We start from the raw sequence: 14,228 nt of genomic DNA on the forward strand, positions 1-14,228 counted from the left end.
TCTTTCTTTCTTTCTTTTTCTTTTTCTTTTTCCAAAGATTTTTATTTATTTATTTGACAGAGAGAGAGAGATCACAAGTAGGCAGAGAGGCAGGCAAAGAGAGAGGGAAGCAGGCTCCCTGCTGAGTAGAGAGCCTGATGCGGGGCTTGATCCCAGGACGCTGAGATCATGACCTGAGCCGAAGTCAGACGCTTAAATGACTGAACCACCCAGGCATCCCTGTGAGACCTCTTGTACTTAATCAAATTTGGAAAGAATTTGGCCATTATATCTTTAAGTATTTTTTTCTGTCCCCATCTCTCTTCTTTAGGGACTCCAGTTACATGTATGTTTGGCTGCTTAAAGTTGTTCCATAGTTTTCAGATATTCTGTTCATTTCAAAAATTATAGTTCATTTTTCTTTCTGTAGTATTTTTGATAGTTTCTCTTGCAATACTTTCAGGGTCACTAAAATTTTCTTCTGTAGGGTCTGCTATTAGTATCATTTAGTGTTTTTTTGTTGTTGTTGTTGTTAATCTCACATATTATGGCTTCATCTCTAAATTTATTTTGACTCTTGAAAAAATATTCCATGTCTGCTTTTAAATTTTTGAATAGATGGAATACAGTTATAATAACTGTTGTAATGTCCTTGACTGCTAATTCTATTGTATCAGTGGTGGGTTAATTTTTCTTGATTAATTTTTCTCCTCATTACTACTTCCTTGCATGCTTGGTAATTTTTGATTGAATGTCAGGCATTGTTATTTTACTTTGTTTAGTGCTGGCTGTTTTTGTATTCTTATAAATATTTATGGTATCTTTCTAGGACACAGTTAAGTTACTGGGAAACAGTTTGATCTTTTTGGATTCTACATTTAAGGTTTCTTAGATAGCCCAAAGCAGTGCTAATGTTAATAGTTAGAGTAGAGCTAATTATTTGCCATCACTGAGGTAAGACATTCTATGTGCTCAACCCAATTCCCTATGAATTGTGATGGTTTTCAGCTTCAGTGGTAGAAATAGGTAGTATTCTCTCCTGTGTGTATTTTGAGCACTGTTACCTTTTGGGTGCTGGTTCTGTGTTTTTGGGTAGTTTTCTCATGTGCATGTAATCCACTGAGTACTGATCTTGAGAGAGATCTGTATTTTTTTCTCTCTGCTTTTGTCTCCATTCATGTATACTTTCTTATGTAATATAACTGACTTGGTTTCCCCTGACTCTCTGCTTCCCCACCTCAGCTCAGGGAAGTTGCTGGGCTCTGACCCAGCTTGGGACCTCTCCTGGAGCAATAAGCTTGGGTAATTGTAGGACTCATCTCTTTTGTTTTCCATTTTTTCAAGGATTACTGCCCTTCAGTAACTTATAACCGATGTTTTGAAAACCCCTGTTTCATTGAGTATTCCTTTTTTTTTTTTTTTTTAGATTTTATTTATTTATTTGACAGACAGAGATCACAAGCAGACAGAGAGGCAGGTAGAGAGAGAGGGGGAAGCAGGCTCCCCGCTGAGCAGAGAGCGATGTGGGGCTCGATCCCAGGACCCTGGGCCTGACCTGAGCAAAAGGCAGAGGCTTTAACCCACTGAGCCACCCAGGTGCCCCTGAATGATCCTTTTAAATTTAAATTCAGATTAATTAAAATTCAAATTAAAAATTTGTTTCCTTGACTTATTTCACTCAGCATAATCTCTTCCAGTCCTGTCCATGCTTTCACTTATTTGTGGAGCATAAGAAATAGCATGGAGGACAAGGGGAGATGGAGAGGAGAAGGGAGTTGAGGGAAATTGGAAGGGGAGGTGAACCATGAGAGACTATGGACTCTGAAAAACAATCTGAGGGTTTTGAAGGGGTGGGGGGTGGGAGGTTGGGGGAACCAGGTGGTGGGTATTGGAGAGGGCACGGATTGCATGGAGCACTGGGTGTGGTGCAAAAATAATGAATACTGTTACGCTGAAAAAATTAAAAAAAAATTCATCTAATTAAAATGTAAAAAAAAAAAATTGTTTCCTTGCCCATGCTAGCCATATTTCAAGTGGTCAGTTGCTTTATGTGGCTGGGGTTAGTTACTCTGGTGGACTGTGCAGGTCTGAAGAGGCTCTGAGATTTTACTCTTTTACTATGCCACATTTAATATGGGCAAGCTACAAAATCCCATCTTTCAGTAGTAATACATGATAGCAACTAGCAAGCTACCTGACTCACTGCCTCAGAGTACTTCCATTTACTCGTTGATAAAGTGGGATAATAATAGTATCAGCTATATATGGTTATAGTGAGGATGAAATAAATTAATACATTTAAGTGTTGCACCTGTATTTGGTACATGGTGAGCTCTCATTGGATGTGAGTTCATACATTTTTAAGTAATAGGATATAACTTTGGCCTTTTTCTCCTACGTGTATCATCTGTTTTGTGTGTTATTAGTGTCAGATTTTAACCTGCAGTGGTAGATTGGGATAGCGGGAAAAGCAGAGGGCTGGGGAGGGGGCAGAACTTTATATGTAACAATTTGTATCATCCTCACATCCTTACAGCCACATAAAGTAAGTACTTTTATTGCCCCATTTTATCAATGAGTAAATGGAAGTACCTTAAAGGAGTACTTTGGGGTGCTTAGTGGGTATGTCACTCAGTGTTCTCAAGCGTCAGATTTCTTACCTGGAAATGAGAAGAATAACACATAGACTGGCTGTAGGGATCAAATGACAGTGTATGAGAAGGCACTGAAATGTGTACAGTGTAAAACACAAATTCATTATTCTTTCCTTCATTTATTTTTATTCCTTCTCATATTTCACCATCCTAAGTCCAGCTCTGAGTTGATACATATTAAGGGAGGGAAAGAAAACCTTCATTTCAATGCTAGCCTGTTAATATTATATTGATGAATTTAAGTAGAAAGCTTACTTAATTAGCAACACTCCTAAAATACCAACTCCACAGCCTGATAGGATTTATTTGGGGGCTGGCCAGCCTTTTAAGGTTGTCTTTGTCACTGTTGTCCTTGTAGAGTGCAGAGAATTGAGTAAGATTTTTATTCCCTTCTTACTTGAAACAAATTATATTTTACTGGGGGTTGGGAATGGGGGAGGAGAGAATGAATGGCTATGTGTGAGCCTGACATAGATCTTCTCTAAGCTGAAAAACATCCTAAATACCAGCTTTAGAGTGTCAAACATCGTTTTAGAAAATCTCTGCTTTGCTTTGAATGGGACTCAGAGAAGGTCTGAGGGTTTGCAACTGTACTTCTCTCTGACTGACAGTGCCTTGCTGTTAAGTAGTTGGGAGAATGTGTCTGTCCATTGGTGTCTCCTTTATAAAAGTGAATTAAAATATGCATGAGTGAAGATTCTTTAATGTGTTGCTTTTTTTTTCCTTCTGTCAGGAAAATGCTACCTTTCTGGACGTCTGTTTTAGAAGAGTTTCTAAAGAAAAAAAAAAAGAGATTGTATCTTTCAAGTCGTATGTTTTACGTGACAAGATAGAACAAAGGCTCATGTGGGATACTTCAGGATGATTGAGGCTTTTATCACTTACCACATTCTGGGATTAATGCTAGGTGTTGTGGGAGACACAGATGAATAAGGCAGAGATCTTGACCCCAGTGAGGTTATCGTCTAGAAGGGCAGACACGGAATGCCCTTAGACACTCTCCTATACAGGGGAGGAGAGCTGTCTTTGTAGTGGATTATAGATAAGATCCCAAGTATGCTGAAGAGAAACTTCTCACTGGATAACTTGGGGAAGGCTCCTTGGAGGAGGTAGCACCTGAAGCAGACCTTGCAAAATGGACAGGATTTAAATACACCACTCTTGTGGACTCATGTTCACGAAACAGTACTTGAAGCTTGAGTTACAGCTCTTGATGCTTAGAAAATCTGAATAAGATGGAGTTACCCAAAGGGTTTGTTTAATGCTGATCTTCCACATTTCCTGCCACCCACTATTGCCCAAGTCTGAATTGTTTTTTCTGTTGATTGGATGCGCCTAGTCACTAATTACCTCTGGGAGCATTTACAAGTCAACCTCACTTTGAGTGGAGTGATTTAGTATAACTTTGCATTTAATCAATTAGTGGAGGGATTCAGTTCACATACCAGCATCTCCCCAATATAGGTATTTGGCTCTTGCCAAAATAAAACTGAAGAAAGCCGTGGGAGTGGAGAGGGTTTTCAAGTTCCCCTCTGGGCAAATTAACACCTGCAGTGGCATAGTCTGGAAAATCATTCAGTGGCTGTGTGACTAAATGTATATCATAGAGAAAATAAATAATTTCCCAAATATGCACACTTCTAACATCTGCACTGAAAGCTGTTTTCTTCGTCATGCTCCTTCTCCCATCAAATAGTACATTAAGGACAGCAGAGATGGAGAGAGACAGCAGAGAATGTAAAAAGATAATAATTCTTTTAGAAATTACTATGCATATGTACCAATTCCAGATTTTGGGCAAATTACTTTACCTCTTGGCATGTGTTTCCTCTCAGGACATTGGGTAATAATGATAATGTCTATAATACAAGATATTCTTTTTTTTGTTTGTTTTTTAAGATTTTATTTATTTATTTGACAGAGATCACAAGTAGGCAGAGAGGCAGAGAGAGGAAGGGGGAAGCAGGCTCCCTGCTGAGCAGAGAGCCCAACGTGGGGCTTGATCCTAGGACCCTGAGATCATGACCTGAGCTGAAGGCAGAGCCTTTAACCCACTGAGTCACCCAGGTGCCTGGATACAAGATATTCTTAAGGGTTAATTTAGATAAATATTAAATTCATTGTAAACAACAAAAAAAATTAAATGTTAATCAGTATTATTACTAAGCATTCAACAAGTATAAATTTTTTCATTAACTATGTAGCTGGTATCTACTACTATATACTAGGCAATTCCCAGTACAAGGAATTCAGCAGAAGCAAATCAGACAATATCTGGCTTTTAAGAGGAAACAGACAATAAGCAAATAAAGAAGTATAAAGTAAGTTTGGATAACTATAATTTTTTTCAATTTCAGATGACTTTAAATAATTTATGCATTCATTTAAAAATATTTTAGTTATTTATTTGAAAAAGAGAGAGAGAGAGAGAGCATGAGCCAGGGGTAGGGACAAGGGGAGAGGGATGGGGCAATCAGCCTCCCCACTGAGCAGGGAGCCCTACTTGGGCTCAACTCGGGACTCGATCCCAGGACCCTAAGATCATGACCTGGGCCTAAGGCAGACACTTAACTGACGAAGCCACCCAGGTGCCTTCAGTTTATGCACTTAAATTCAGGAAAATATTTTTGTTTTGTTTTCTTTCAAAGAGTATTTGCAATTACCTACTGTACTTAATTCCTAATGAGGATGGATAACTTGTCTGAACTGATTTTTTTTTTTTTTGAAAAGGAGGGTTGTCTCAACTCCTAAAGTTTGTCTTTCATCCTTCTCCCAACACTCTTACTTTTGTACTATTTTCATAGAGTATCCTACAGATGAAGAAACAAGATCTAGAAAGTTCCAGGAACTCACGTTATCAGTAGTGATGGACATAGGATTTGAACTTGGGTCTATACCTGCAGTCTGTGTCTTTGCCCCCCACTCCACCTCCTGCTTGTGTTTCCTTAATGCATGAGAGCAGGAATGAGTACATGAGTGCAATCCAATAAGAGACAGCTTCTCTTAAGAGAAACCAAATGACATCTGCTAGAGTATCTTTTGACAGGTATTGTAAATCCACCAGGACAGATGGTTGTCTCGTCAGTTGGCAAGTTCCATTTAATAGAATTTTATGATTCTTTCCCTTGGCGGGGTGTGCTGAATGGCTGTAGACGAATGCCTGGTAATCTGTTTGGCAGCCCAAACAGAACATGCAAGAAAGTTTGAATGAACCACGGGGCTCCTCTTGACTGTGTATCCATTTAAAATGTAGTCTCTGTGGCCTGTGACCAGGGTTTTCTTTTCTTTTTAAAGATGTTATTTATTTATTTGACACAGGGAGAGAGAGAGAGAGGGAACACAAGCAGAGGGAATGGGAGAGGGAGAAGCAGGCTTCCTGCCGAGCGGGGAGCCCAAGGCGGGGCTCGATCCCAAGACCCTGGGATCATGACCTGAGCCGAAGGCAGACGGTGAACGTCTGAACCACCCAGATGCCTGTGACCAGGATTTTCTTGAGAGAGCACTGTGGGCGAATGAGATGGGCACTCACTGCAGTAGTCTTTGATGAATGCTGTGATTCTTAATTGGGATTTATTTTAACATATTGGGACTAAATTCTTTCCTGTGGGAACACAACTCCAAAATTAGAATGTAAATCAGTGGAAAAATAACATTTGATATGCAAATATTTTATTTAAATACTTTTCATGGATGCAGCCAGTGTGTGAAGTGGAGCTGACTCGTACCGATAAGCGGGCTAGCTCAGTCCTCATGCTTACATTCTGGGAAAAAATAAGGCTCGCAAACCGCCGGGCAGTTCAGGGTTGCAGAATAGGTGCGGGACCACGTGCCTGGGGAAGCAGGTTCTAGAATGACTTTCCTTTAACTGCTGGGTAGTTTACTTCTCTGGGCCTTAGATCTTTTAAGCCATACTTTTTTTTTTTTTAACTTGACAAGGAGTTATTCTGCAAAACAAAAGAAAAATACATACAAGCATGAAGGATAATAGAAGCAACAACGCTCTCATTGTCCCCCAGAATCAGCAAATGTTAACGTTCTGTCGCATTTGCTTAGAGCCTTAGAAACAGTTGCAGAATAAGTTGAAGTTTCTATGTTCTCGTCCCTGTTCCTTTCATTTCTCAGCCTCCCTAGAGACCATGCTAACCTGGTAGATGATTGCGCGGTATGTGTGTGTGTGTGTGTGTGTGTGTGTGTTACCACATTTATGTGTGTCCGTATACAAGAAATACAACAGGGAGGGCATATGTATGGTGGCTAAGTGTACAGCCTCAGGAGCCAGACTGTTTAGATCGAAATCCCTGCTCTGACTCTTGCTAGCTGTGTAATGTTGGGCAACTTCTTTAACTTCCCTTTGGCTCACTTTTTTCCCATGTATGATATGGGGATCATAAAGCATTTATCTCATAGGCTTGTTCTCTGGGTCAAGTGAGTTCATTCATATAATATATAGTACATTCTCAGGCATATGGTAAACATTCAGTGAATGTTAACAACTGCTTATATAAATGGCATCACACAGTATGGATCTTCCTGAAACTTATTTCACTCCCCATTATCCTTTTGAGGACCTGTGGGTCTGGTTCATTAGTTTGAACTGCTGCGGAACACCTCAGTGCATTCATCCCTTTGCCTTTTTTTTTTTTTTTTTTTAAGATTTTATTTATTTATTTGAGAGAGAGACAGTGAGAGGGAGCATGAGCGAGGAGAAGGTCAGAGAGAGAAGCAGACTCCCCATGGAGCTGGGAGCCCAATACGGGACTCGATCCCGGAACTCTGGGATCATGACCTGAGCCGAAGGCAGTCGTCCAACCAACTGAGCCACCCAGGCGTCCCCATCCCTTTGCCTTTTGATGGAAATTTGGCTTGGTTCAGATTTAAGACAAATTATATTTTAGTGTGCACTTTTTGTGCGTGCCTCCTTGCCCATGGTTCTTAAATTCTTAATATATGTACCTTTCCATAGAGAGAATTTTTAAAAAATTTATTTATTTTTAAAGATTTTTATTTATTTATTTGACAGATAGAGATCATAAGTAGTCAGAGAGGCAGCCAGAGAGGGAGAGAGGAGGAAGCAGGCTCCCTGCTGAGCAGAGAGTCCAATATGAGGCTCGATCCCAGGATTCTGGGATCATGACCCGAGCCGAAGGCAGAGGCTTTAACCCACTGAGCCACCCAGGCGCCCCCACAGAGAGGATTCTTTAAGGGAATCCTTAATTGTCCAGCAAGCCAGTCCTGTGGTTTACCTCCAATGATGGAAATAATGCTATATCGCCAGGCAGTTCATACTATTTTGGGCTACGCTGTCAGAGATAATTTAAAGGAAGACACATTTTGACTTAATGGCAATGCCCTTCTGTTGCTCCCTCATTCCAGTCACATTGGCCACCGTTGTTTGGTTCCATGAACACACCAGGAGTTTCCCTGATCCATACCGTCATTTCTCCTTGTAAAAGTCCTGGAAGCCCATGTCTCTGCACTTTCTATATCTGGCTCTTACCCTTCATGAGGCCTTCCTTCACCTGTCATCTTACCTGGTCCCCTGTTCCGCTCTCAGTCACCACTTCCTGGTGTTTAGTCCTTCAGAGTTCCTACCGTAAATGGAAATGATATATGTCTTTCTGTTTCCTTTAACTTTGTTTCCTAGTCTGTCATAGATCACTGCGTGTCTCTACTCATTTTGTTTTCTGTTCTGAATCAGTACCCAGCACGACGCTAACTCCTGGCACTTTTGGTACTCAAGAAAGACTTGTCCAGGTCGAGGTACCTGTGACAGCAGAGTAAGTCTATATCCCCTTCTCATGGGATAGGCTCTCAGAGATTTGCAGGGAGCTTTTAAGGTCTCACATCCTAACTTTCTTTCTTTCTTTTTTTTTTTTTTTTAAAGATTTTATTTATTTATTTGACAGACAGAGATCATAAGCAGGCAGAGAGGCAGGCAGAGAGAGAGAGAGAGAGGGAAGCAGGCTCCCTGCTGAGCAGAGAGTCCCATGTGGGACTCCATCCCAGGACCCTGAGATCATGACCTGAGCCGAAGGCAGCGGCTTAACCCACTGAGCCACCCAGGCGCCCTCACATCCTAACTTTCTTTAGGCTAAACATTTCTGATATCTGGGGCAGTTCCCCCATTGTTTTTTCTCCTTTGAATACCCAGCTCTTTGTCTATGTCCCTAATGATGTTTGACATCTTAAACTGAACATGGTGCTTCCAGCATGGGCTGATCAGGACATAGTATAGCACCCCTTTCTTGTTCAAGTACATATGTTCCTATTAATATTTTGCATGTTTCACTGTCACAGAACTAACTCATGATAAACTTATTACAGACCAAGACCCCACGGAGGCTGTTTATTTGTTCTCACTACTGCTGACCTCTGAGTTCTCCCTTCTTGAGCTCATGCAGTTGGTTTTTTGGATTCATGTTTATATCTTTATGTTCATTATCATTAGATTTTATTACTGTCTGTAAAGGGAGAGGGCTGGATTAAATCACCAAGGTCACTTGCAGCTCTTAAAAATGGAATCGATTATTCCAAAACAGCATTGTCCAGTGGAAGTTTATGGGGTGATGGAAATGTTCTATATCTGTACAGCCCAGGACAGTAGCTACGGGCCAGATGTAGCTGTTGAGCACTTGAGTTGTAGCTACTGTAGCTGGGAAACTGAATTTTAAATCTTACTTAATTTCAAGCATTGTAAATGTAAGTACCATATGTGGTTAGTGGCTATTGTATTGGACAGCACAGTTCTGGAGAAAAACTTTCAGATTTTTAAGAGTTGAGAGGGTGTGTCTAACATATATGGGAAAATCAACATGGGGATAGAATGGCCTGCTCAGGATTCATTTACTCAGTCAGTGGTCTTTTATTTATTTAATAATAGTGTTTTTCTTTTTCTTTTTTTTTTTCCCCACTGAGTGTCATCAGTGTGTTAGGCACAATATGAGGTGCTAGAGATTCAGCTGTGAAGAAGACAGTCTTAGCTCCTGCTCTCAAGGGACCTCTATCAGGTGCAGTGGTTCTCAGCTCTGGTTTCATATTAGAACTACTTGGGGAACTTTAAAAAATTCTGATGCTGAGGACCAATCTTTAAGAGATTATGATCCACTTACGAAATAAATAAGTCATGGGGATGAAAAGTACAGCATAGGGAGTGCGGTCCAAATAAATGATAACTTTGTATGCTGACGGACGGTAACTCCACTTAGTGTGGTGAACATGGCATAACACAGAGAATTGTGAACTCACTAGGTTGTGTACCTGAAACTAATATAACATTATATGTTACCTATACTTTTTTTTTTTAAGATTTTATTTATTTATTTGACAGAGAGAGAGTTCACAAGTAGGCAGAGAGGCAGGCAGAGCGCGGGAGGAGGAAGCAGGCTCCCCGCTGAGCAGAGAGCCCGATGTAGGGCTCCATCCCAGGATCCTGAGATCATGACCTGAGCCGAAGGCAGAGGCCTTAACCCACTGAGACACCGAGGTTCCCCCGTATGTTGCCTATACTTAAATTAAAAAATAGAGATGATGATTTATTTGATCTATCTACTGGGCTGCCCATAGTAGACTTTGATAGTCTTATAAAAACTCCACTGGTGGGGCACCTGGGTGGCTCAGTGGGTTAAGCCACTGCCTTTGGCTCGGGTCATGATCTCAGGGTCCTGGGGTTGAATCCCGCATCAGGCTCTCTGCCTAGCTTCCCTTCCTTTCTCTCTGCCTACTTGTGATCTCTGTCAAATAAAATCTTTAAAAAAAAAAACACAAAACTCCACTGGTGATCCTAATTGGTAGTTAGGGCTCAGAATCTCGGGGGGGGGGGAGTAAATACCCTTTTTGATAAATAGGGTCAAGTTTAAAGTTCTACTTTGATGGGAAGGTTTCCTGCATATTTTGGAGTTTCCCACTTGATACCCACTTGACATAATCCAACCCTCCCTCTCCCTAAAAGAAAGCTTTTAGCTGTCAGAAACATGGTGGTCTGTGAAATCAACAATTACATGGCCTTATTTGTTGGGTCATGGTGTCTGACCTGCAAACATATCCCGAAGCTGTGAGCTCTGCCTTCTTGCAAATTGTTATTATTCGTCTTCAAACTGGGTTTCTCTGTGTGGTACTTTTTTCATCTATACTTTTGGTCAGTTCAGATTCTGGAACTTGAAGGTAGCACTTGGCCCCAATGGGCTAAGAAGAGTGAGGAGCCATATGTTGAGGAGATGGAAGGAACGTCGGCTTGGAACCTTTACGGAGGAGGAGGCTTATGGTTGTACCACTCAGTATAGTCAGGGCTTCGATGTGGCTAATACCAACAAGGACTGGGTTCTTTCTCCATGTTCATCATGGAACACAGGAGGCTTCTGGAGCAGGCTGACGAGCATCATTTATGTAGAACATTGCTGGTTGTTGTGACTGAGGGAAAAGAGAGCATGACAAAGCATGAGCTGACTTTTAAAGCTTCTGACTATAAGTATATCACTTTTGCTCAAAGCAAGTTCTTGTGCCCAATAAGGAAGTGACCTTCCCGTGGGAATGGCAGTAAATATTTGTGAACGATAATACAGTTTATTACGGTCTTCCTTTCTCATCTCGGGTATTTGGTTCAGCCTGCTTTTGGCTCTGGAACATACTTGTCCCCCTGCCTGTCTCTAGGAAGAGCATCTAGAAATCTTATGCATTCATGGGCATGGAGTCAATGCCTACTATCCTGTGGTGGGTCTTTATATCAGATATTCATTTGCCTCCTCTTGCTTCCAATGTGCATGAACAAAAAAAGTAAATTATTTGCTTCCCATACACCCAAAATATAATGTTAGATCAGGGCTAGAATAACTTACATAAATATATATATATATATATTTTTTTTTTTTTTTTTTTTTTTTTTTGGAAAGGGGAAGAATGGGAGAAACACAATTATAACAATTTTGGGATTTAAGGGGGAGATGTTATAAGGGTCCCTTATGTTAGGAATTAAGTGTGTTCGTTTGTTCTCGAAGTAGATCTCCAGTCCGTTGTTTTCCATGGCTCTTGGTTTCACTTTTTTGGGAGTTCCTATTCTTCTGCTATCCTCGGGGGTGACTGAAAAACTGTCAACCCACTTTTTCCCCATAGAAGGTTGGGAGCAAAGTGTTGTTTTGTTTCTTGAACAGTTATAAACTAGTTGAAGATTGTGTGGCTCTTTGGCTGTAAAACAAGAATAAAACTTAGTCATTTCTGTCATTGATTTAATTCCAGTCTGTGTATGTACCAAGGGCCACACTCACAGTTTATTCTGGTTACATTAAACCCACCAGGTTTTCATGGAAGAACCAGACTCTTTTCACCATGTTGTCCAACTGAAAGGATTCACTGGCACTCCCTTGATTTGTTCAGATGTTTTAACAATGAGTGGGTTGTCTAACCCTTCATTTGATCCTTATCTCAAGGCTGGTTTTTCAGTTTTGCCTGTCATTCTAAGGAAAGGACAAAAAGTTAGGTCTCTTTCAACCCAGTAAGCCCTGGCATTTCTTTCTTTTTAAAGTTTGGGGTTTTTTTTTTTTTTAATTTTTTTTTATTTTTAAAGATTTTATTTATTTATTTGAGAGAGAGAGACAGTAAGAGAGAGCATGAGCGAGGAGAAGGTCAGAGGGAGAAGCAGACTCCCCATGGAGCTGGGAGCCCGATGTGGGATTTGATCCTGCGATTCCGGAATCATGACCTGAGCCGAAGGCAGTCGTCCAACCAACTGAGCCACCCAGGCATCCTTTTTTTTTATTTTTTATTTTTAAGATTTTATTTATTTATTTGACAGACAGAGATCACTAGTAGGCAGAGAGGCAGGCAGAGAGAGAGAGAGGAGGAAGCAGGCTCCCCGCTGAGCAGAGAGTCCGATGCGGGGCTCAATCCAAGGACCCTGGGATCATGACCTGAGCTGAAGGCAGGGCTTTAACCCACTGAGCCACCCAGGTGCCTCTGCCCTGGCATTTCTGACTCTCCATTCCCCTTCATTTCCATCCACAAGGCGGCCAATTCTTTTCTCTTTTACCTTGTCTTATTTTGCTGGGGCCACTGTATCAAAGTGCCACAGATTGGGTGGCTAAAACAACAGCAGTGTATTGTCTCTCGGTTATGGAGGCCAGAAGTCCATAATCAAGGTGGTGATGGAGTGAGTTGGCCCTTCTAAGTGCTCTGAGGGGAGGAGCCGTTTCAAGCCCCCTTTCTTGCCTTGTAGATGGTTGTTTTCTCTCTGTGTCTCTTCATTTTTTCTCTAGGGAAATCTCTGTGTCTTTATTTCCCCTTTTTACAGGGGCACCAGTCATATTGGATTGGGACCCACCCTCAGACCTCGTATTAACATGTTAACCTCTGTAAAGACCCTGTCTCCAAATATGGTCCATTTTGAGTTACCGGAAGTTAGGGCTTCAACATTTGAATGTGGGTCTGGGAGGATGTAATTCAATGTATAGCACATCTCTTTCCTCTTGTCCTTGTCAAAGGTAGCCAGTAATAATCAAGACACATACTAACTTTCTGTGTTTTTTCAAGCTCATCGGATTCATTTCTAGTTTATTTCAGATGACAGTTTCACCAAATGTTTCATCACCATATAATATGAATAAACATCTTTCTGGCCTCTAATAATATGTTCTGCCCACTGCCAGAAGCCAGTATTCTTAGTTTGTTGTCATCATATTGTGGTAGCACCCCCATTCTTGAACCACTATGTATATTGATAGGAAGGCTGGATGTTTACAGTAAGCAACCTTCAACTCTTAGTGATTTATAATATCAAGAATTTATTTCTTGCTCAAGTTACAGGTGCATCATGAATTGGCCACCTTTCTCCTTTCTATTTTCCTCTCTCTGAGACTGGGTGCGATGTCTACCAGTAGCCCAGCCGTGGCTGTGGCAAAGGGAAAACAGAAATGGTGAATCATTCAATGGCTCTTAAAGCTAAAGGTTGGAAGTGTTGTGTGTCACTTCTGCTTCAGTTTCATTGGCCAAAGCAAGTCATAAAGTTAAGCTTTAAGTCAAGGGAAACGGAGAGTACCGTTCTGCAAGGAGGGGCAGTAAATAATTGCTGAGCCTGGTTACAGTCTAGCATGATAGGCTATTTTGATATTTTTAGAGAAGTTGAGAGAGATGGTAGACGGAGTTGACATCTTGGGACGAGGCAGGTGGGAAGACTAGAGCCAGGCGTGAGGAAAAGGACTTTGACCTTAGCATTGAGATCTAACTGGAGTTGGTACCAGTGGGCTCTATCTTTCATCAGAGCCCTAGCAATTTAGGACCAGCGTTGAAAGAATCCTTGCAGGGGACATCATAAGGTTTTTATCCCAGACCTTCAAGTTACAGCTCTGTAACTTAGTAGCTGTGTGACTTGTGTCAAGTGACTTCACCTCTCTGAGTCTGTGTTTCTCATCTGTCAAAGGGGCCAACAGTATCATCCGCCTCATCTCCCCCGTGTAATAAATGTGTAACCTTGGACCATGGTACTTACATATACTTCCATTTCTTCATCTGTAAAATGAAGGTAGTAATAATATGAATGCATAGGGTTGTTGACAGAATTTAAGGATGTAAAACATTTAAGCCAATGCCTGCCTTGAGAAAATGCTCAGT

General features: G+C 41.1%; 1 protein-coding gene across 2 annotated transcripts in view; it reads left to right on the top strand.

The window, feature by feature from the left end:
- Window positions 1-14,228, top strand: part of NELL1 (neural EGFL like 1) — an 823,138-nt gene that overhangs the window by 14,939 nt on the left and 793,971 nt on the right. The gene's annotated exons all lie outside the window — the stretch shown is intronic.

The sequence above is a fragment of the Mustela nivalis genome, assembly GCF_964662115.1.
Source record: "Mustela nivalis genome assembly, chromosome: 9".
Taxonomy (NCBI): Eukaryota; Metazoa; Chordata; class Mammalia; order Carnivora; family Mustelidae; genus Mustela; species Mustela nivalis.